Source organism: Garra rufa, chromosome 1, assembly GCF_049309525.1.
Source record: "Garra rufa chromosome 1, GarRuf1.0, whole genome shotgun sequence".
Lineage (NCBI taxonomy): Eukaryota > Metazoa > Chordata > Actinopteri > Cypriniformes > Cyprinidae > Garra > Garra rufa.
This window is the reverse complement of record NC_133361.1, coordinates 53,770,367-53,795,882: the sequence shown is the minus strand read 5'-3', so window position 1 is coordinate 53,795,882 and position 25,516 is coordinate 53,770,367. Positions and strand designations below refer to the sequence as shown.

The window sequence follows — 25,516 nt, the reverse complement described above, 5'->3', positions numbered from 1 at the left end:
TGCATATTACTAATCAAAAATTTAGTTTTGATATCTTTATGGTAGGAAATGTAAAAAATATCTAACATGATCATTACTTTATATCCTAATGTTTTTTTGAAAAAAACAAAACAAAAAAACATTAATATTGACCCTTACAATGTATTTTTGGTTATTGTTACAAATATACCCATGCTACTTAAGTTTTGTGGTCCGGAGTCACATTTCACAATTCAATTAGATACTGATTCATAAGCTTGCGATTCGATTCAATTTTATTTGGATTATTTTGGATATACAGTGCTTAACGAAAGTATTCAAACCCCTTTATTTTTTTCACATTCTGTTATGTTGCAGCCTTAAGTTAAACTGCTTTAAATATTTTTTCCCCACATCAATCCACACTCCATACACCATAATGACAAAGCAAAAAACATGTCTGTAACAACTTAATAATATTAAAAAAAACTGAAATTATTCCATTGCATAAGTATTCATACCCTTTTCTGGGACACTTCAAATTTTGCTCAGGAGCATTCATTTCTCTTGTTACTTCACTTTGAGTGGTGTTAACCTGTGGCGAATTCAATTGAATGGGTTTGATTTGGAAAGGCACATACCTCTCAATAAAAGGTCTAACAGTTGAAAATGCATTTCAGAGCAAAACACCAAGCCCTGAGGTAAAAAAAAAAAAAAAACCTGCCTGTAGAGCTCAGAGACAGGATTGTGTCAAGCCACACATTTGGGGAAAAGTTCAGAAAAAAATCTGCTGCATTGAAGATTCACAGAAGCATCCATAATGGAAGAAGTTTTGGAACAGCTTCCTAGAGCTGAACCCAATCAAATATTTCTGGAGAAACCTGAAGATGTGCACCTGCCCCATCCAAGCTGACAGAGCTTGAGAGGTGAAGAAGTGAGGCGAAGAATGGTAGATAATTGCCAAATGTGCAAAGCTTGCCACAACATAGCCAAAAAGACTTGAGGCTGTAAATGTGCTTCAACTAAGTACCACATTAAGGGTATGAATACTTATGCAATGTATTTATTTACATTTTTATACATTTGCAAAATTGTCACAAATCAGTTTTTGTTTGTGTCATTATGAAGTTATTTAAAGCAGTTTAACACACTACTGTACCTGAAAATTAAAGCACTGTTTGTGTTATTGGTATATCAGCATTTGTAACATGTAGCCTATCTTTGTTCTTATTTTTTAATAAAAAAAAGACAAAGATTTTTACCTTTGCCCACTTTGGCCTAAACATCTGCTGTTCTTTTTATTTTATCTTTTGTTACCTTGTAAGGCTTTGGTTTTATAATAGAAAATTGAGTTTGGCTGTACTGCTCAATGGATTTCCAATGGATATAATTAATTTGTATATTTTTCACAGTGTGTATTTCGCACACATGGAATTTATCTGTTGTGCACACACAGTGTAAAACGTGTGGTATTGTAAAAGGATCAGTTTCATCCATGTAACAACATTGCCATAATACTTCATAATCCAGACAGCAGACTCGTTCTGTTGTCAGTCAGCATTAACATATCAGTGAAACATCATTTAGAACTATTCTTGTATTAAACGTTAGAGGCCATTAGAGTTGCATCCAGAGATTGCATGTTTAGAGTCAGGGAGTCACCAGGTTGTCCAGCTGCTGCCCTAGAGCCGCCACTTTCAAACCCAATCCAACAGATGGAGTCCACAGGAAAAAAAAAGAAAGAAAAAAAAATCTCCTTTTCTCAACAAATGCAGAACGTGAGGATTTATGACCCCTAACTTGTTTGCCTTTGTGGCCTTTATTTTTGCAGAGTGTCTAACATAATCCCTGAAATGAAAAGTCAATAGGCAATAGATGGTATGAACACTGGCCTTAAAGTTACGTTATTGGATTTGAAAGATTGTTTTAAGCCGCCAATATGATATAAAAAACCTCAGACGTAAAACCATATCATATATTATCTTTCATTTATAACTCGCCCAATCTTCCTTTACGCTCTGGAGTCTCAGATCCACTAATATCAAAGCGGTGATCCTTAAACAACATCCGTATCGACACGTAGGGTTATCCGTCAGACTCAGTGCTGTTTTTAAAGGGATTCAGGTCTTTGAATGGCTTTAGCTGTCCGGCCGCCTGTAGGTCGAAAGCTGCGGAGATGCCACTTTTAACATGCTGACCAAATTTACCGTGTCTCATGAGCCAGACACTATGTAATCCTCCGTAATCCCTCCTAGTATGTCATGCTTCACGGCCTGATGGTATCACCTCATCTGACGGTCTCATGTGGCAAAGAAGACTATTCCTGCACTGAGCCTGAATGGCAGATTCACATGTTACATGTTTTATACAGAAAATGTGCCATACAGAATTGGTGCAAACTGCTGTTCCACAACCAAAAAAGCATTTAAGTATTCAAATCTTAGATGGTTACTTCTATTATCTATTGAAACCTGCAATAATATGTAAAATATCAGTAAGCTTAATATATATAATCATCATTTATTGGGTACTTTCATTTGGGAGGTGTCTGTCCCAAACGCTAACCCCTAAAATTTAAACTTATGAAAATGATATTAAAATATTTTTTTTGCATTTTAATCCATTGTTGTTTTTAAAATATCTTTTGGATTTTGTAAATGGATGTCAATGGAGGAGAGGCTGTACTATGCAGAATAAACTACTTTTTAGAGGAAATGGCTTATCATTTTATGAATCGACAGCCTATCTGCTAATCTTCAACACGTTTTACACTAAACAATACTTTTGGATTGAGCTATTCTTAGAGTTTCCCACGAAAAAAGGGCTGTTTTATAAGAGAAATCACTGACTTTTCGCACCAGGTGGGATTCAGCTTACGGCACTTTTCATTCATTCCTATGGTATCCGTAAACAGCGATTATGTGTCCCACAACTCTGACTTAAATTCAATGACGTCAAGGCTGTAATTAGGGATGGGATGATAAATCGTTGGAACGTGAATCAAGAAATTATTCTGCATCGATTCTGAGATTTCTGAACACATCACGATTCTTTCGCAAATCGATTCTGAGCTTAGTTTTGAACAGCAGATGGAACTTCTTGCTTTAGAAACAGCCATGCTCTGCTTGTGTCCAAATTGTTAATTTTTCAGCTAGGTATCTAAAATTGTCACTACTGAAACAGTCATGACCGAAACATGTTTCAGTAGTGACATCGTTTTTTTGTGTGTGTTTTTTCATAAAATTCATTTTTTATATGCTGAAAAAAAAAACAGCTAAAACCAGCCTAGGCTGGTTGGCTGGTCTTAGCTGGTTTAAGCTGGAAGTAGCTGGTTTTAGCTGGTGGTGTCCCAGCCTGACCAGCTAAAACCAGGCTGGGAAAGTGGCCAAAACCCCTCTAAAACCAGCCTGCTGACTAGCTATGACCAGCTAAAACCAGCCTAGGCTGGTTGGCTGGTCTTAGCTGGTTTAAGCTGGAAGTAGCTGGTTTTAGCTGGTGGTGTCCCAGCCTGACCAGCTAAAACCAGGCTGGGAAAGTGGCCAAAACCCCTCTAAAACCAGCCTGCTGACTAGCTATGACCAGCTAAAACCAGCCTAGGCTGGTTGGCTGGTCTTAGCTGGTTTAAGCTGGAAGTTCAATTCAATTCAATTCAATTCAATTCAAGTTTATTTGTATAGAAGTAGCTGGTTTTAGCTGGTGGTGTCCCAGCCTGACCAGCTAAAACCAGGCTGGGAAAGTGGCCAAAACCCCTCTAAAACCAGCCTGCTGACTAGCTATGACCAGCTAAAACCAGCCTAGGCTGGTTGGCTGGTCTTAGCTGGTTTAAGCTGGAAGTAGCTGGTTTTAGCTGGTGGTGTCCCAGCCTGACCAACTAAAACCAGGCTGGGAAAGTGGCCAAAACCCCTCTAAAACCAGCCTGCTGACTAGCTATGACCAGCTAAAACCAGCCTAGGCTGGTTGGCTGGTCTTAGCTGGTTTAAGCTGGAAGTAGCTGGTTTTAGCTGGTGGTGTCCCAGCCTGACCAGCTAAAACCAGGCTGGGAAAGTGGCCAAAACCCCTCTAAAACCAGCCTGCTGACTAGCTATGACCAGCTAAAACCAGCCTAGGCTGGTTGGCTGGTCTTAGCTGGTTTAAGCTGGAAGTAGCTGGTTTTAGCTGGTGGTGTCCCAGCCTGACCAGCTAAAACCAGGCTGGGAAAGTGGCCAAAACCCCTCTAAAACCAGCCTGCTGACTAGCTATGACCAGCTAAAACCAGCCTAGGCTGGTTGGCTGGTCTTAGCTGGTTTAAGCTGGAAGTAGCTGGTTTTAACTGGTCTCCCAGCCCAGCTAGGCTGGTTTTAGCTGGTGGTGTCCCAGCCTGACCAGCCAAAACCAGGCTGGGAAAGTGGCCAAAACCCCTCTAAAACCAGCCTGCTGACTAGCTATGACCAGCTATGCTAGCTATGTTTTTTTTTTTTTCAGCAGGGTACAGCTGTTCAGAACTGTGCTAGCTAACCATGTGCTGATTAGCATCTTTGAGCTAGGTTCGAAAGTATCTAAAATTGTCACTACTGTAATAGTCATGACCACAGACTGTAAAAAATATGGACGTAGTGTCCTTGACGTCACCCGTAGGTTACTGAAGAGCGTTTTTGAAGCTCATAGTGAGCGGGAGTCAGCCGTCGCCATCTTGGAATCACGTAATCACGCGTCACTCCCGGATAATTGAAAATGGGCAAAGAGGCGGGGAGGGGGTGGAGCTGGTTGCTGGAACCACGCCCACCTACAGTGACAGTGGTGACAGCAGCGGCAATCCACCTGTCACTCAAGTGACCACGCCCTTAATTATGCAGAACTGCTGTAAAGTTGGGCATTTTAACATGAGGAGTCTATGGGATTGACTCCCTTTTAGAGCCAGTCTCTAGCGACCAGTGGATGAATTGCAGTTTATGTCACTTCCGTATTGGTTTCAATAGAGAGAACGGGAGGTTGCCGCTTGGTCATGACCAAAACATGTCATCCATGTTGAAAAAAACAGCATATGCTGGTTAGGTAGGTTTTGATGCTGGGATGCAGGTTTTAGCTGGTTTATGCTGGTCCTTAGCTGGTCATGTTGCTGTTCATGGACCAGCATAAACCAGCAAAAGACCAGCATGAACCAGCTAAGGACCGGCATAAACCAGTATACCAGTATCAAAACCTACCTAACCAGCATATGCTGTTTTTTCAAGACAGATAGTGACAAAAGGGAACACATACTCCTTTGGGGAAATAAACAAAATTTTAGTGCACTAATGCAAATTTCTAGTATTTTAGTATGTTTTAGTAGTGTTTTAGTATGTGGGTTACAATTCCGTTAAGTGATGTGGTCGCTACCAAAACATTACTGTCACTACCGAAACATGGGATGTTGTGTCAAAAATAAGACGTTATGATAGTGTTTGGTTCAATGTATATTCAAACTAATGAATCCTTAACTTTAAAATCAGTATGATTAACTTTATGCCTTTTACAAAGAAAAAATTGCTTTCAAAATACAACAAATCTTATAAATCACACTCGAAATATTGTTAAAAGTGTAATTGTTATTGATTTACCTTTAAACACTTTTTTTAATAAAATTGCAAAAAGTATATTTACAATGCAGATGTAAGCTAAATCTTAATAGGTCAATGTAACCCTTCTAATTAAGTTATATATTTCTGTGTTTCAGTAGTGACAAATTTGGGGAGAGGACAAATAACCTTCTGAAAATATAATATGAGAATTAACTGCACAATTACTAGAAATGTGAACCTTGGATATTATACAATTTGCATGCATACAAAATTTGTGGGAAAAGACATATTTTTCCAAGATGTTTTCAACACTGCCTTTGCACCAGTTCTATAGAATGACCTATATACACTAACGTTCAAATTTTTTAAATGTCTTTAAGTTGTTTCAAACCTGTATGACTGACTTTCTTCTGTGAATGATGACAAAACGTTTAGTTTTTAGGTAAACTATCTATTTAAAGCCATTTGCTATACCAAATGTGAGGGATATAAATCAAGTTCTGCTACACGAGGAATCATCGATATACAGCAAAGTGCAAAATGTAACAGATTGGCCAACTGGCTCACCAGTGACCTAACCAAATGCATTACTTTTGTCGATATGGCCTTTTAATTCAGGTATATGTCAAACAGACAAATGAACCATATTAAAACATGCAGTGAATTTGATTAAAGCACATTACTGGTGAACGCGAGCTAAAGCAACGCGGAGCATTTTATACACTGACACTGACAGATTTCAACACAGCAGTTGGCAGATTGCACATGCATGCTTACTCGGAGGAAAGAGACGCACGACACACAGTCCGCATGGCCTTGTTACCCTTACACAAATATCCATCAAGTGGAACAAAAAGTAAATAGGCACACTCTCATTTTTTCCCAATAGCTCTGACATATATGGCTACACTCTAATTTCAATGCACAAGCTTGTCTGTTCGGTTGATTGATTACAGTTGCTTGTTCGCTATAACAGCTGTGAGAAATGTTCAGCAATTTATTGATATAAATTGCTACTGTAACTGATGTGAAAGCAGACGGCGTGGTGCATTATTCATAAGTCCATATGTACAGCGGATTGTGATGTACATGAGTTAATAGGGTTGTAGAATCAAACGTTTTTTAAACATGATCTGTCTTGACTAATGTTTATGAGAAATTAAAGAGCGCCCTTCTCACATCTGGGTTAAATCTCATGAAACCTTTTAAGAAGGGTCCAAATTATTTGAATATATGTATAATATAATATAATATATAGTTCATATTTTGTATACAGTATTTGTAAATGAATAAATATGTAGAAAATAAGCATATAATAATAATAATAATAATAATAATTCATGACAAAGAACTGCTTGACTTTCTATGGAAGCCCATTTCCGCCACTTGCGCAATTGCATGTTATTAAATCTGAATTGTGAGATATAAACTCGATAAAAGAAATCAAAATCAGAATTGCAAATTGAGTTTATATCACAAAATTCTGACTTTATATCTCACAATTCTGACTTTTTTTCTCTCCTTTCAGACATTTTTTCTCGCAATTGCGAGTTTATATCATGCATTTCTGACTTTGTCTCAAAATTCTTAATTTTTTCTTGCAATTTTGACTTTTTTTTCTTACAATTGCAAGTTTATATCACAATTCTGAGGAAAAAAAGTGAAATTTGCAAGTTTATATCACAATTTTGAGAAAAAAGTCAGAATTGCAAGTTTATATCACAATTCTGATTTTATATATCACAATTCTGAGTTTTTTCTCGCAATCTGACATTCTTCTCACAATTTTTATAGTTTATAGTTTTATAGTTTATAGTTTGCAATTGCGAGTTTATATCTCACAAGTCATACTTTTTTTTTACACAATTCTGACTTTATTTCTTACGACTGTCAGTTTATTTCACACAATTCTGACTATAGTTTGTATTAATTGTATTGTAATTGTATTAATTTGTGTAATTGTGAGTTTGTATCACACAGTTCTAAGAAAAAGTCAGACTTTTTTCCTCACAATTCTGACATTTTTTGCTACTTTATAGTAGCAAGTTTATATCTAAGAAAAAAGGAAAAGAAAGTTTTTATTACACAATTGTGAGAAAAAGTCAGAATTTTGATTTTATAACACACAATTCCGACTTTATAGTTCACAGTTCTGAGTTTATATCTGAAAAAAAAGTAAAAATTGTGAGATGAAGTATCAATCACCTTTTTTATTTTTCATTTAGTGGTGGAAACAGGCTTCCATAACTTCCTCATTGTCTTTACTGTAAAGCAAACAATCACACAATTCTGACTTTATATCTTACAATTCTGACTTTTTTCTTGCAATTCTGACATTATTACACAGCAAACAATCACACAATTCTGACTTTTTCCTTGCAATTCTGACATTATTACACAGCAAACAATCACACAATTCTGACTTTTTCCTCACAATTCTAACTATTTATCTTTACTTTATATCCTAATCATTTTTTGGCATTAGAAGAAAAATCGATAATTTTGAACTACTTAGAACGGTTTTGTGGTCCAGGGTCACATATATATTATTTAAATGATTTCTACATTAAATAAATAGCTAACTTTTTTACTAATTAACATTTTAGAAATCCTATAAATTTTTATCTCCTTTTTATAGCTAAGTTATGTTTTTTCTTTTAATTTAGAGGTAATATGTTTGACATAACGGCAAATGTTGAAATGTCTGAGAGCCATCTGCATCCCTATAATCTGCTGTTTGGTGCTAAAAAGTAATGCCTGCCACAACATAAAAGCATTTTCTCTCTCTAAGCCTAATATCCAGAGACAGCTATAAACAAGCAATCTGTAGGTTGTTTTCCCGGGAAATGTAAACACTGCATCTGTTCATTTGAGTAACCAAACTATCCCAAAAGAAGAAAGAAGCTCAACCAATGGCATGAATTTGAGGGCGGGCCTATCTGTTTGTCCAACCAATGGCACCCCGGGGAAACCATCCTTAAACAAGCGTCATTATTTTTCCAATTCGCTTTGGTGACTCTAGAGGCACAGGAATAAAACACTTCATCCAAGAGCTGTAATCCAGTCTACCAATCTACAAGTCTATAATTTATACTCCATTTCCCCTCCTCTCTCTCACACTATTTTATTCTCTCACTCCCTCCGCGGATTTAATATGTGTCACTGTCCTTGCCTGTCCCGAGCTGCTATCAGTAGAAAGTTTGTGTGTCTGCTCAGATTAGTGACCTCTCTGATTTGGCTCTGTGTAAATCAGAGCCGCCTCTGAGAACATAGACCGGATTAGATCAAAGTAACGCTCGCAGATCCAGCCTGGCATGAGACTCCCCACCGTCTTCCTCCCATATTTCGCTCCTTATCCGCCAGCACTCTTTTTTTTTATTTTGGACAATGTCTTGAGTGAAAAACATATGCAGGTTAAGTGTGCATTCTGCAGGCCTGATTGAATCTCTAGCAGCAGGAACTTAATACAGTGCTTCAAACCTCAAAGAAGTGTTTAACACCCTCTAGTGGAAGAAATAGAGAGGAAAAGCTCTAATCAAAGCTCTTATTTGTTTGCTATTGATATTTGATACCATAACATCAATTTGAACAAACATACCAAAATATCCCTGTAAGATCAATCAGTTTTTGAGCTGGAGTCTGATTTAGTAAGTCTGGTAACTGGTAACCTCAAGGTCATTGTCGCTGCAAGTTAAACATTTCAAAATAATCCCATTAAAAATTCCCATTCAAGTCCTCGCACATTAGAACTAGACGTTTTTCAAAAAGTATAGTTCTCTGGAAAGTATTTCCATCCATCCCTGAGCTCATTTTCCCATTCAGAGTCTTTGATATGTCATAGGAAATTATATTCCAGATCCAGTTCCATCACTCTGGCAAATTCCTCATAATGGTACAGAGACATTTAAAAGATGCAATCCTTCCCCATAACCCCATACTTGAAAAGGTACATATCCAAGAGTTGATTGTAATATCAAGAGAAAAAAGGAAATACTAGGCCAATGTAATAAGCTCTCCAAAAATCTTCTCTTCCTGTGCTTGACCTATCAGATGAAATCAAATTGAATGTTGCACAAGAATTACAGCATTTCATGCAAGAGCCAAAAGACTCTTTAACATACCGTGTAGCTTTACATATTATAATCACTATATATTATAGAAAATTTTAATTATATTAATTTTAATATATTAATTAATTTTAAATATAAGTAACAGTTTTTTATTTATTTATTTTTTAAAGATTTTTTCATGTCAAATGAACTTTTGCCTTCCTTAGTGCCATGCAAAAAATTATATATTTTTTAATTAGATATTTGATTTTTGCATGCGTCGTGGTACTCTCGAGAAACGCACGGTTTTAACCATGTCCTTACTACCTTTCCGGGCCTTGTACATTTCAGTTGCATTGCTGTCTATGCAGGGTCAGAAAGCTCTCGGATTTCATCAAAAAATATCTTAATTTATGTTCTGAAGATGAACCAAGGTCTTACGGGTTTGGAACAACATGAGCATTAGTAATTAATGACAGGGTGAACTATTTCTTTAAAATAAAATAAAATAAAATTTGGGTAAAGCTAGGTTAAACATTATAGCTTGCTTGGTGAACTGATCCCATAAAATGCCCATGGTCTTGTAGGGGATTTGAAAGAGTGATTTCAAATTAGACGCACCTTCACTGATCTCATTTTTGGACAAACAGTGTAGTCAATAAACAGGCGCCATTATTGTCACATCAGATCAAGGTCAGTGCTCCATTTTAATCTGGATCTTGGTGAGTGTGGTGCTGACGAATGTTTAAACTGCAGCATTCATTCAGCCTGCCATCAGATTTCGCCTCTTAGCTATCGTAACTCAACATCCGGCTGTCTGTCACCGGCCCGGACAAGCTCCAGGTTCATATTTACTCGTGTAGTCCTGATTAAATGATGCCTGTCATTATGGCCTTGTGATAAACATCAGTAACAAGCTGTCACATTAATGCGCAGATATACTTTCTCCCTGTTGCGCCCGCAGCCGTTCATCATAATTTTCATGCTCCACACTGTTACCCGCAGCTGACTGTACTGTACCCTACCACCAGAAATATCAGCATAGCACACATGACATTAAAATAATGCAATAAATATGAACTAAATAACAGCTGTGACATAAAAACTCCCTGATGTGCATAACTGATAAAAAAACAATAGAATCATAACAATTAAAATAAAATATAAAGTGTCGTGTAGAGAATTAGGTGATAATAATAATAATTAACTGTAAAGGTTTTGTTAAATATTATGCTTTATCCCTGAAAGTGATTTCTAATAACCAGTGCTTGTCACTGAATAGATAGATAGATTATAAGTAATTTAATAAAAAAATTTTTTATAATTTTAATGATAAAAATAACCGATACGGCAATAAATAAATAAAAATGTTTATACAGTATTTAGTAATAATACTAATACTAATAATAGTCGTGATAATAATAATTATTATTAATAATTGTTATTATTATTTACTGTACATGAAAATGTGAACTATGATAGATAAAAATATTTATACAGTATTTATTGATAATAATAATAATAATAATAATAGTCATGATAATAATAATTATTATTATTATTTACTGTACATAAAAAAGTGAACTAATGAAGATAATAATATATAATAATGTAATTATAATAATATAATTAAAAAATAATATAATTAATATAATATAATCTGACATTATTTTGATGACAAATAACCAACACGGCAATAAAAAAAAAACTAATAAATATTTTACAATATTTATGCAGCATTTATTAATTAATTAATAATTATTATTATTTACTGTACATGAAAAAGTGATCTCTAACAACTAATGAAGATAGATAACTCTGTATATAATATATTAAACAATAATATAATATAATATAATATAACATGACATTAATGACAAATAATAAACAGGCAATAAATTAAAAAATAAATAAATACATTTAAAATTTATTGATAATAATAATAATAATAACAATAGTCATGATAATAATATAATAATATGATAATAATAATTATCATTATCATTATCATTATCATTATTATTATTATTATTATTATTATTTACTGTATGTGAAAAAGTAAACTCTAATAGATAGATGACAATCAATACAGCAATAAATGAAAAAAATATTTATACAGTATTTATTAATAATAATAATAATAGTAATAATAGTCATGATAATAAAAATAATAATTATTATTACTGTACATGAAAAAGTGAACTCTAATGACTCATGAAGATAATAATAAATAAATAATATAATTAATATAATATAATCCGACATTATTTTAATGTCAAATAACCAATACGGTAATAAAAATAAATATTATAAATATTTTAAATATTTATTTTTTATTAATATTATTTACTGTACATGAAAATGTGATCTCTGATCACTAATGAAGATATATAGATAATTCTGTATATAATATATACAAAATAATCTAATATAATATGATATGACAAATAAAATATTATATAGAATAAATAAATAAAATATTTATACAGTATTTATTGATAATAATAATAATAATAATAATAATAATAATAATAACAGATATAGACAGCAAAATATTATTTTGTATGTAAGTACTATATTTAAAAATATAAAATAAAATGTGACATTATTATTTACATGACAAATAACAATATGGTAATGCAAATAAATAAATATTTAACATATTTATACAGTATTTATTATTATTATTATTATTATTATTATTAATAATAATAATAATAATAATAATAATAATAATAATAATAATAATAATAATAATAATAAAATGTTACTGTAAAAATTACTTGTTGGCTTGTTAAATACTATATTTCCACTACAAAAAGTAATTTATGTTGGTTAATTCCTTTTTTTTCCACATTAAATGTTCAGTAAAATTAAAAATACTTTCCTGGTAGATCTAATGCATTTTAAATATTTTCCATGTTACAGTTTGCCAATTAACTTTATTTTACTGTAGTTTTTTTCCTGTTAAATACAGTTTTTATTTGTTAAATGCTGACGAAGACAGTCACTGCCAAAACACCTACACACCTACACACATCTACTCTAATACAATGGAACATTTATGATTTATATATCTACTTCGAATATCAATCGATTATGATGCTTCCCAGCAGGCACACAACATCATAAGACACTGATTATTTGGTTAAATTTCGGTTGCAATGTCAGGTGACCAAAATTCAATGCAAATTCAATGTCTAATGTCAATATTAAATTGATGTCCAATACTGACATCAGCTGACTTTGACGTTTAGTTGTTTTTAGGTTGTGTAACCAAAACTAAGTCCAAGTCAAATTGATGTCAACCCAGTTTTCATTCTCAACCAAAATGCAACATCTGTCTGATGATGGGGTCCATTGACATCTGCTGGGGTTTTGCATTCAAAAGAGTATAGATACAGCATCTACTGGCAGTTGGTATCTGCCCATGCCTAACCTGCCGAACCATGACCCCCTGAATTCAATCCACAAACCTTCAAACACACAATTACACCATACAGCCCAAGCTCTCGATATCAAGGGTTTCTCTAGTTGCCCTACATCTACTTATAAGCTTATCACACTAGGTTAAGGCTCCTTTAAACCTTGGAATATTAAGCGTCCTAAATTGCGGTGCCCAAAGATCCACAATGTGAATTATTAACCCAAGGTAAATTACGAACAATGAAACACAAGGAGCAAAGTAACCCATTATGCACCACGACTGGCCTGGAGAGTTGTGCCCACTGTCTCGGTGGTATTGTGTTTGACAGTGTATTTTAGCATGCGCACGTGCTCATAAGGCACTCATTAAGGCTGCTGCATGACTGTGGCTTAACGAGCCATTAAAGAGCCATTAAGACTCATTAAAGCACAGTCATGCAGCAGTCGTGCTGGCTTAACATGACACTGACTGATTCTGAGAGCTGCTGCAGGTAGTCAAACGCCTCACTCAAGGTGACTGCTCTAACATTACACAGCCTTTTCCACGTCCAAATCTCACTGCATTTGAATGCGTAATAATGAAAGTCTTTCTCATTTTGTAGAGATCTGATAGCATCTTTTAAATAGAGAGTCGACCTTGATCTGCATCAGTAGATGCCAAATGTAATGCAAATTGATTTTACATCATCAAAACTAAATGTGAATGGCGTTTGCATGCGCATGCCAACACAAGGCTAAGTTGCCAAAGTGTTGCCAAGCATAAATCATATGTGTGATCAGTGAGAAAAGTATCAGCAGTCAAAAAGCTAGACATTTTGATGGCTCCTAAACCATAAATTCACTTACTTGAGAGTGACTTTAAGCATTTAGTTTAGCATTTATGTCTGAAAAAAAAAACACAGAAGCTATTCATTTTCCTTTAATTACACTTGTGATATCCACTAATAAATAATAAATCATGGGCTAATTCATACGTGGGTACTGTGACAACCACAGAAGCGTCCTGCGGTGTAACATGCTTCGCTCCATCTGAACAACATTTTCTAATTATTACTCATGCATTTTCATGACCTTATGTTAATTGAGAGACCACATGGAATAAACATTCATTTGTCACACCGCAGGACCATTTAGTGAACTGAACAAAATGCAAAAAGTAATTGGCAAACTTTTAAAAAGGTTCCAACAGCCCTTATACAATTTAGCTTAATATATTATACTCAAAATCATACAGTCCAATAATGACTATGATTTTAAGATTCATCTTTTCACGCTGAGGACAACTGAGGGACTCATATGCAACTATTACAGAAGGTTCAAACGCTCACTGATGCTCCAGATGGAAAAAAAATTGAAGATCAGGGTAAATTAACTTTTAAAAGTATTAAGAATCAAGTGAAGAATCAAGTGGATGTAAACTTTTGAACGGGGTCATTTTTAAAAAATTCATCTATTACTTTCTCTTGTGGACTATATTTATATGTAAATGTTTGGTACTTTCCCGACCTTAAACAAATAACCGTTTACATGCTTAGGACATTTGCATTGTGAAAATGTACAATGAGAATTCAGATATAAAAACGCTGACTTGTAATGTGATGTGTTCTCAATAAGTAAGGGATAATCAACGGTTTGCCGTGCATTAAAGGATTTTAAATGCACGACGTGGAGGCTCCGCGAAGTGCATTTTAAATCCTTTAATGCACGGCAAGCCGTTGATTATCCCGCTTATTCCATGGTCATTTGCCAAGTTATAGACAAGTTAAAACTTGAATTGATATTTGCAGCACAATATTTGACCGAATAGGTAAAAAAGACGGTTATTTTCGTCAGTTATGACACACAGCTCTAGCATTCTGCCTGCTTCAAATCAGACACAGAGATGAAATAGTGCGGTAAGATCACATTTATTTGAATGAATTATAGCATTTATTTAAAGTAAATTATCGATCGACCGAAAGAGAGCGAGAAGGCGAGGTAGATATGACAGTTTTATGTGTGTGTGTGTGTGTGTGTGTGTGTGTGTGTGTGTGTTCGTGTGTTTAGTGTATGTGCGTATCTGCCTGCATTGCTGTGCGTCTGCGCGTCTCTCTCTACAAACAACGAATTCATTCAAAAACAGCAGTTTTACCACTTCGCTGATGAGGAATATAACGTAGCGATCTAGTATGATATTTTACCAATAAAAATCGCGGGGAAGTGCTGACAAGAAGTTTATGTATGTGCGTAGCACAATCCGATCTCCGACCTCTCTCTCTCTCTCTCTCTCTCTCTCTCTCTCTCTCTCTCTCTCTCTGCTTTTGCGTGCATCAATTAAAGCAGCGCATTAATATAGAAAGGTGATTAAACTGACTTGGAACTACCAGTGCATTAAACGGTTTTACTGCACACCTGCCAGCCAATCAGAATCCAGTATCCAGACATTCCATGGAATAAAATAGTATAATTTCCTATTTATTCAATGGAATGTATGCAACTACTAGGGAATACCAATATGGTGGTGCGGTGGCTTCACTTTTATGACGTCACGAGCAATCCAGTTCTCTATTATAGATCAGTGGTTTTGACACAAATTTCACAATTTGATTTGATTCACAATTCACAAGGTTCCGATTCAATATTGATTATTTTGGATATATATCAGATTCAGTACCAGATGCCAAATCTTCTCAAGGAAAAAAAATCGCTTAGCTAACAATAACAGACCGGTGTGTAAAACTCTTGAATGTATTTTAAACATTATGCTGTGAAATTCAACTTCTGGTTCGCGAGTCAGCCAAGCTCGTTGAATTGTAGGATAAAGGATTTCTACACAGTGGTTATATTGCACATTAAAAGCAAGCAAGTTAAATAATTAACATAAATCTGATCCTAAACTCTCAACAAAAGGTCATAACCTTCTTCGCACAGTTGCTCTCTCATCAGCATTAATCTTGACCATCGTAAAGGACACGGATCTGGTCCTGGACCAGCGCCTGGGACATTCTGTAAAGATCTCTATTAACCCAGAGTCCTAGAAAGATGCAAAGAGTCCATCCATCAAGATCTTTTTCCCCAAACACATTTCTCACTCACTGTCAACCTTCTTCGCACAACAAGCCGATTTCCTTTTTCTTTTTCTGGGTCTGCTTTTGCGTGAGAGTGAGGATTTTTTTTCCAGGCTGTTTAACTGTAATAACATCTGAAAGGCAGCAGATTACGCTGGAATTGAAAATGTGTTGCAGGGGCAACGATCCATTTTACTTGAAACATGTAGCTGTAGACTCCATATATCTTATATGGCACCGCTGTTAACGGCAAACTCCATCTACTGGGTTTTCATGTATGTATAGTTACGTACACATATGTGTGTGTGAGGGCTATTTGGAGTGCGGGATCACGATAAGACGGCCTTAAGCTGAAGTTGTGGCATCCGCCACAGAATCTCCACTCAACCAGATGTCATTGGACTGCTTTAACAGCAGTGTATCTGCTTCCCTCGGCTCTCGCTTTCTCCAACTCACACGGCCACTGACCCACTCACACAGAGTAATCCGTGTATAAACATACCACTTTGTTTTGTAATCTGGCTTGAGGATTGACACCCTTTCGCCCCTCGGTCTCTCACCGTGTTGAAAATGTAGTAACTTTCAGTGACCTTTTGCACAGGGAAGGGAAGCAGCTGTGTTAGTCACATCTGTAGTGTGAAAAACACTTGATTTTACAAAAATACTTGAAGGGGTAGTTTGTCTAAAAATGAAACTTCTGTCATGATTTACTCACAAACCTGAGGTGCGTTTCCCAAAAGCATTGTTAGTTATATTGAACTGCATTGGTAACGACAGAACTTGCGACCATAGTTGCTTTTGGGAAACCCCTGTGTGACCTTCTTTTGTAAAAAACAATACAAAAAAAGAGGTTCAGAAAAATGTCCATTTAATTTCTGCCCATATGATGAAAGTCAGAGGGGTCCAACGTTATTTTGTGCCAAACTGACTAGTGTTTGCTTCAAGTAAAATGAATACTAATACTATTAATAAAAAAATAAATAAAGTTCGATTTAGAAACAAAAATGTAAAATGTAAAAAGTAGTAAAATTAATTATTTAATAGTAAAATTAATTGTTAAATATTTTTAGTAATAAAATAAAGCTAAAAAAATGTAAATGTTGAACTGAAAAACTGAAAAAAGAGTGGTAAATGTAAAATGAAGTAAGTAGTAAAATAATAGTAAATGAGTAGTAAATTAATTATTTAAAACTAACATTAATTTTTAAATCTTTTAAGTTCAAAATACAAAAATAAAAGTAAAAAGTGAAAAAGTTAGTAAAAGTAAATTAAAAAAATGTAAGTAAATTAGTAGTAAAATTAATTATTTAATACTGTCATTAATCTTTTAAGTTCAAAATACAATAAAATAAAAATTAAAAAGTAAAAAAAGTTAGTAGTAAAAGTAAAGTAGTAAAATGTAAAATAAAATAAATGAGGAGTAAATTTAATTATTTAATAGTAACATTTATTTTTAAATATTTTGAGTTCAAAATACAAAAATAAAAGTAAAAAGTGAAAAAAGTTAGTAGTAAAAGTAAATTAAAAATTTTTAAGTAAATAAGTAGTAAAATTAATTATTTAATACTGACATTAATCTTTTAAGTTCGAAATACAATAAAATAAAAAGTAAAAAGTAAAAAAGTTAGTAGTAAAAGTAAAGTAGTAAAATGTAAAATAAAATAAATGAGGAGTAAATTTAATTATTTAATAGTAACATTTATTTTTAAATATTTTGAGTTCTAAAATAAAATAAAGTAAAACTTAAAAAAAACAAAAAATAGAAATGCTGCTAACTGAAAAAATAAGTTAGTAGTAAAATTTATTATTTAATGGTAAAATTAATTTTTAAATCTTTTGACTTCAAAAAAAAATCCAACATTAAAATAAAATTAGAAATATTGCATTGGCAACTAATATAAAAAAAATAAGTTAGTAGTAAAAGTAAAGTAAGCAGTAAAACGTAAAATAAGTAGTAAAATGAGTAGTGTATTTACTTATTTAAAAGTAACAATTATTTTTTATTCTTTTGAGTTAAAAATAAAATAAAATAAAACTTAAAAAGAAATGCTGACTTGGCAACTAACTGAAAAAAAAGTAGTAAAAGTAAAGTTAGTATAAAATGTAAAATTAAAGTATAAATAAGTTGTAAAAAATTCATGATTTAATAGTCAAATAAATGTTTTAATCATTTGACTAAAAATAACGTAGTAAAAGTAAAGTAGGCAGTAAAATGGAAAATTAAATTAAATTAGTAAAATTAATTAATAGTAAAATAATTTTTACAACTTTTGAGTTCTAAAATAAAAAAATACAAATCTGAAATGTTGCGTTGGCAACTAACTGAAAAAAAGTAAAATTACAGTAAGAAGTAAAATAAAGTAAATGAGTAGTATATTTAATTATTTAATAGTAATTGTTTTAATTCTTTAATTCTTTTAAGTTAAGTTATATCTTTCTGCCTTGTGAACTGAAAAAAATAAGCTAGAAGTAAAATTAATTATTTAATTATTTAATTAATTTTAAAATCTTTTGAGTTCAAATAAAATAAAATATAAAATAAACGAAAACTAAAGAAAAAAAATAGAAATGCTGCCATGGCAACTAACTGAAAAAAAGTAAAAGTAAATTAGTTGTAAATTTTTTTTAATCTTTTGAATTCTACAATAAAATTTAATAAAAAATAAAATTAAATAAATTAAAATGAAATAAAATAAAATTAGAAATGCTGCCTTGGCAACTAACTGAAAAAATAAATAATAAAATGTCAAATAAATGTAAATAAGTAGTCAAATTAATTATTTAATATTAAAAATTATTTTTTAAATCTTTAGAGCTGTAAATTAAAAAAAATAGCAAAAGAAAAAAAAAGCAGTAAAATGTCAAATAAAATAAATTTTAATAGTAAAATAATATTTAAATCTTTTGAGTTCTAAAATAAAATAAGATTAAAATGTAAATAAAATAAGTTAGTAGTAAAAGTAAAGTAGTAAAATGTAAACTAAAAGTAAATAAATAGTAAAATTATTTAATAGTAAAACTCATTTTTAAATCTTTTGAGTTCTGAAATGGAATTAAATTAAATAAAAAATGTTGGCTTGGAAACTAACTGAAAAAAATAAGTTAGTAGTAAAAGTGAAGTAGTAAAATGAATTATTTAATATTAAAATTAATGCTTAGGTCTGTAGAGTTATAATAAAATTAAATAAAACAAAACTGCCATTGCCTTTCATCTTACATAAAAAACAGTTAAAACAAACATTTTCTAAAATATCTTTAAAATAAATTCAGAATAAAGAAGCTCATACAGGTTTGTAAAAGAAAGTAAATGATGACAAATGATGATTTATGTTTGTCTTAGGGTTAGTGATTTGAATAAACTCCTAACCCCAAGTATGAACAATGTAAAATGCAAAGTGTAAAAATAAATTTGCAAAGGCATGCATCTGTAATAATGACTGATAAATATGCCATATTAGAGAAGTAATGTTCCCATTAGGAGTCTTATGCTGCAGTGCAGGGGAGCAGAGACATGCTTTGGTGTTTGCTGTTGTTTTCTTTGCATCTCCAGCTTTCTGTTTTCTTCTTTGCCAGAGGACATTATAGTGGACAAGGTGCACTTGGATTGCATTCTGAATACAAATACAAACACGTGTTTTGTTGACAGTTACACCTGAGCGTGCCAACGGAGGTTCCCCTCTACTGTGAGAGAGAGAAAGAGAGAGAGAGAGACACGTGCGTAATCACATTTCTACCTGCAGTCAAAGGAGAAAGGTTCATTTCCTGCCCGTTTCTCAAAGGAATTAGACTGATTGACAGATTATGTGGCCTTGGGAGCTTGTTGCTTCAAAAATGTACAATTTCCCCTACATGACCTTGGAGCAATCCTGCAAGCTCTGCTCTTTCATCTGTCCCTCAGTGGCCGTGCCACGCTTGTAATATTGTTGGGTTGAACTCATTTGCATCACTAACCTCTATACCCTTTAACTCAACGTCATGTGAAAAAGGCATTGCATTTCTGTTCCTAAAATATGGCAGCAAACACGTCCAAACAAATATCTGTCTGTCCGTCCGTCCATCCAGCCAACAATTGTTCTATTTATCTATCCGTCTATCTACCTGTCTGTCTGTCTGTCTATCTATCCATTCATTTGTCTGTCTGTCCGTTCATCTGTCTATCAATCCATCCGTCTGTCCATCTGTTTGTCTATTTATCTATCCATCCGTCTGTCTGTCTCTGTTTATCTATCCATCCACCCGTCTGTCTGTCTATCGGTCTATTTATCTACCCATCCATCTACTCTTCCATTTGTCTGTCTATCAATCGATCCATCCATCCAGCTTGTCTCTTTTTCTACCAATCCACTCGTCTGTCCATCTGTCTGTCATTTTATCAGTCTATCCGTCCATCCAGCCATCCTTCTTTTTATTTATCCATCCATCCGTCATACATCTGTCTAGCCATTGTTCTGTTTACTTATCCATCTATCCATCTATTTATCTACTCATCCATCATCTTCTATTTATCTATCCATCTGTCTGCCTATTTATCGACCCACCCATCCATCCGTCCGTCCATCTATTTATCTATCCGTCCGTCTGTCTGTCCATCCATCTGTCTTTTTATCTTTCCATCTTTCCATCTATCTTTTATCTTTCCATCTATCCATCCGTCTTATCCATCTATTTCTGTCTATCTATTCATCTGTCTTGTCTATTTATCTATCCATAAGTCAGTCCATACATCTGTTTGTCTTTTTATCTACCCATCCATCTATCTATCCATTCGTCTGTCGATCTGTCTTGTCTATCTATTTATCTACCATCCATCTATCCATCCATTTATCTATCATTCATCTGTCCATCCATCTGTATTGCTTATCTATCTATTAGTCTGTCCATCTATCATTCTATTTATCTACTCATCCATCCTTCTGTCTGCATGTCTATCAATTCTTCCGTCCATCTGTCTATTTATCTAACCATCTATCCATCTGTCTATCTATCCATCCATCCGTCCATCGATTTATCTATTCATCCATCCGTCTATCTGTCTATGTCTATCCATCCATCCGTCTGCTTGTCTATCTATCCATTCGTTCATCTATCTGTCTGTCTGGCTATTTATTTACCCATCCATCAGTCCATCTATTTATCTATCCATTCATTCGTCCATCTATTTATCTATCCATCCATCCATCCTTCTGTTTATCTATTTGTCAGTCCATCTGTCCAGCCATCATTCTATTTATCTACTTATCCATCCATCCATCCATCCATCCATCCATCCATCCATCCATCCATCCATCCATCCATCCATCCATCTGTCTATTTATTTACCCGTCCTTCTGTCCATTTATCTATCCATCCATCCGCCCATCTATTTATCTTTCCATCCATCCATCCATCCATCCATCCATCTGACTGTCTATTTATGTATTCGTCCGTCCATCTGTCCAGCCATCATTCTATTTATCTACCCATCCATCCATCCATCCATCCATCCATCCATCCATCCATCCATCCATCCATCCATGTCTATCCATTTATCCATCCGTCCATCCATCTGTCTGCTGTCTATTTATCTACCCATCCATCCGTCTGTCTACCTGTCTATCTATCCATCCATCCATCCGTCCATTCGTCTGTCTATCTAGCCATCCTTCCGTCTACCCATCCAGCATTTTTTTTTTTTCAGGTGAAGCTTTAGTGCAAGGTCTGAAAAACAATGTAAAAATAAAAACAAAATAAATCTTTAATATGAATTAAAAATAAAAACAACTAAAAAGAAATGTAAAGAAAAGAAAAAATATGAATAAAAAAATTAGAGGAATAATAGACAAATGTGTCCAGAACGGAATACAAGCATACTGAATACTGTGTGGTAAAAATGTACGCAAAACTGAATGCTGTATGCATTTAAAAATAGCAACAGAAACAGCAGGCATTATTACATAAATGTTTCAAACAGTACTATGCTACATTTTTATCACGTCTTCACATAACACATTTAATTCCTGGAGTTGAAAATTGTTTTTTTGCTATTTTAAATGGTAGTTTAGTAGTTAATGTTATTCTGAAATCAGCGGGTTGTTAAAACACTTGCTGCATTTGTTACATAATTTTTTTTATTTTTTAATTCTCCATATTTTGAGAATGACCATTAAGTGTGTGTCGTTGTTATCAGGTTCTCCTCACCGCTGGAGTCAGTTTAAAGTCATTTAAACATTTCATTAAGCTGATCAGCTCTGGGCGACACATAATGTAACAACTTGCTGACGAGGCATTGTCCTGTATGGTGTGATGCAGTGCTGGATGTTGCTTTTGAGAGACAGATCTCATCAAGTGGTGAGAGCAATGCCAGTCACTTATCTAAAATACAGGACAACACAACCGTCTTAAAGGAACAGCACACCCAAAAATAACTCACTCTTGTCATTATAAACATGTATGACCTTTTGTCCACACTTTGAAAACCCTACTTCATGTGGAAAGTATTGGTTGGTTCCTCACACAAAGCTATGTGAGGAATACTGTCGCATAGAGCAGCGTGAACTTTCTGTAAAACATCTCCCCTTGAGTTACACAAAGAAAAGGAAAGTCAAAAGAGTTCAAAACTACATGAGGACTAAATGAGGACAGAATTTTAATTTTGGGTGAACAGCCATGGTTCAAACAGTCATTGAATTTACTGCACTGTCATTATGGCTTTCAGCGTCGTCTTCATAAAACCACATCTATTCATTAAACTGCCAGCAAGAACGTCACTGCTGCCCCGGTGTAATTAATTTACTCCATGTGCCTCTGTGCAAAGATTGAACGTCGTTCTGTGGCATTGGGTGATCTCAGACAACATAAGTAATGTAATGTAATTCCTCACATAAACTGCTGAAATGTTTTAGTCCCAGTGTTACCGAACTGTGTTTGTTCACCTGTGGTGTAGCCTTACCACCTTTGTGTGTGTAATGTGTGTGTATTACATAAACAAGGTTTAGTGCACATCTAACAATATCAGTGTGTGTTTGGGGTGGATATGTGGTGCATGTTCGGCAGTAGTAGGGATTAAGACAGCATCTGTTTAGAAATGTCTGTTTGACTGCTGATATGACCCATTTGCACTGGTCGACACCCTGCCACACAGAAAACAAATCTTGCATTCGAAATACAAAGTTTATAAAGAAAGAAGTGGTGCTTGTTCATGCAAACTGCATTTTACATCATTATGCTTGTGTGTGTATATTTTATAAATTATGTTTTTATATTTTCTGATTTCATTTTAATTGTACTTAATGGTTTAATAATTCAAACTGTATTTTAACATTTTTTTTTTATGTCTATAGACATTTATTTTGTTAATTTCAGTTTTAGTTATTTAAGTTTTTTATGGTTTTAGTTAAAAACCCTGATTGTAAATCAATGCTAGGTTTTTGCTATGCAGTTGCTGAGATTAAAAATCAAACAAGCTGTCTTATTTTATACAGATTAAATGTCTGCACCAAAATGTAAATACAACTGATTTTTAAGAAAAAAGGAAAATGATGATTGCCAGTGAGAAACTCACTACAAGGAAGCTGGTGTGGGTTGCCAGGGTGTTGCATTATGTCTGCTAAAAGGATTGGGCATCTATCTAAACTAAAAATGAGTCTTGATAAAGTAAAGTTGAGGTCAAAAGTTTACATACACCTTGCAGAATCTACAAAATGTTAATTATTTGAGCAAAAGAGGGACCATACAAAATGCATGCTATTTTTATTTTGTAATAGTAATAGTTTCACCCTCAGACCCTGTTTCAAAAGTTTACATACACTTGATTCTTAATACTGTGTTGTTACCTGAATTATCTACAGCTGTGGTTTTGTTTTGTTTTGTGGTTTAGTGATAATTGTTCATGAGTCCCTTGTTTGTCTTGAACAGTTAAACTGCCCGCCATTCTTTAGAAAAAACCTACAGGTCCCACAAATTCTTTGGTTTCTCAGCATTTTTGTGTATTTAAACCAATTTTGACAATGACTGTTTGATTTTGAGATCCATCTTTTCACACTGAGGACAACTGATGGACTTGTGTGACTACGCAACTATTACAGAAGATTCAAATGCTCACTGATGCTCCAGAAGGAAACATGATGCATTAAGAGCTTTGAAAATTAGGGTAAAATTAACCATTTTTGTCTTCTGGGAAACATGTGAGTATCTTCTGTAGCTTCTGAAGGGCAGTAATAAATGGAAACATTATGATATTTAGGCAAAATAAGACAAATCTACACATTTTCATTCTGTTCAAAAGTTTTCACCCCCAGCTCTTAATGCACCGTTTTTTCTTCTGGAGCATCAGTGATCTTATTCAGGTCAGTACTAAATAAAAAATAACATACATTTTGTATGATCCCTCTTATTTTGATAAAATAATTAACATTTTGAGATTCCGCAGGGTGTATGTAAACTTTTGACCTCAACTGTATGCTTTTCTATTTAAAAATTGCAGTGACATTGAGTGCTTTGAGTTTCAATTCATTTTAATTCTACTACTTTACATTTAAAGCTGAATTGGAATTATGCATTCAGTTTGCTACCTCAATTCAAACTGGATTTAAATTGTTTGCATTTAAAAATTCTGATGCATTAATGCAAATCTCAGACATGCATACATTTCAGTAAACAGCTTGGTAAAAACTGCAATAATTAATGTTTACATGAAATCTGTTGTGTTGCGAGTATTGAGTGTTGACAGACAAGGCGAGTGGACCGTCGGCTCTATGCTGGTTGTGTTCTGTGTAAGCAGAGAACAGATGCATTGATCCCAGGGTTTGCTGGCTCCACACTGCACTGACTTGTCCACCACACTACAGGGTGGACAAACGCACACACACACACACACACACACACACACACACACACACACACACACACACACACACACACACACACACACACACACACACACACACACACACACACACACACACACACACTCTCTGACATAGAAGCGCACACAGGCATTTGAGAACCAGCACACACTCACCCTCTCCATGCCTTGGCTCAACTTTCCCAATCTCTTCCTCTGATCATCTTATCACTCTTATTTGGGAAGGACAATTTTTGTATCTCTTAAAGATTGTGTGTCTCTATTACTAGCTGATACTTAATCCTATAAGCCTACTATATCATACACATTTTCCAAAGCATATAAATTGTCAAAACGATCAAAACTTTGATGAATAACCTATTGTTCACTATCAACCAGAAGTATCTCTTCTGTCATCTGAATGATAGTTTATCATTTTTTAGCAAGTAAAGTCTGTTAAGTATCATTCAGTGGTGCACACGTGTCTTTTTGCGGTAAAATCTTTACTGATTTGTGCAAAGTAAATGTAATGCAAAGTTCTGTCATGAAACTCTAGATGGTGCCAACCTAACTCAATCTGATATAATCATATAATTACGCAGCTGTTTGGTTTCTTTTCATATCAGCAGCCAGTGCGTTTGCTGCTCAATTTTTAAATACTTGGCTAGTGTTTGCTGT

At 34.0% G+C, this 25,516-nt stretch overlaps 1 protein-coding gene across 2 annotated transcripts in view; it reads right to left on the bottom strand.

The window, feature by feature from the left end:
* The window catches only part of grin2ca (glutamate receptor, ionotropic, N-methyl D-aspartate 2Ca), a 107,432-nt gene that overhangs the window by 78,072 nt on the left and 3,844 nt on the right, over nt 1–25,516 (bottom strand). The window lies entirely within an intron of this gene.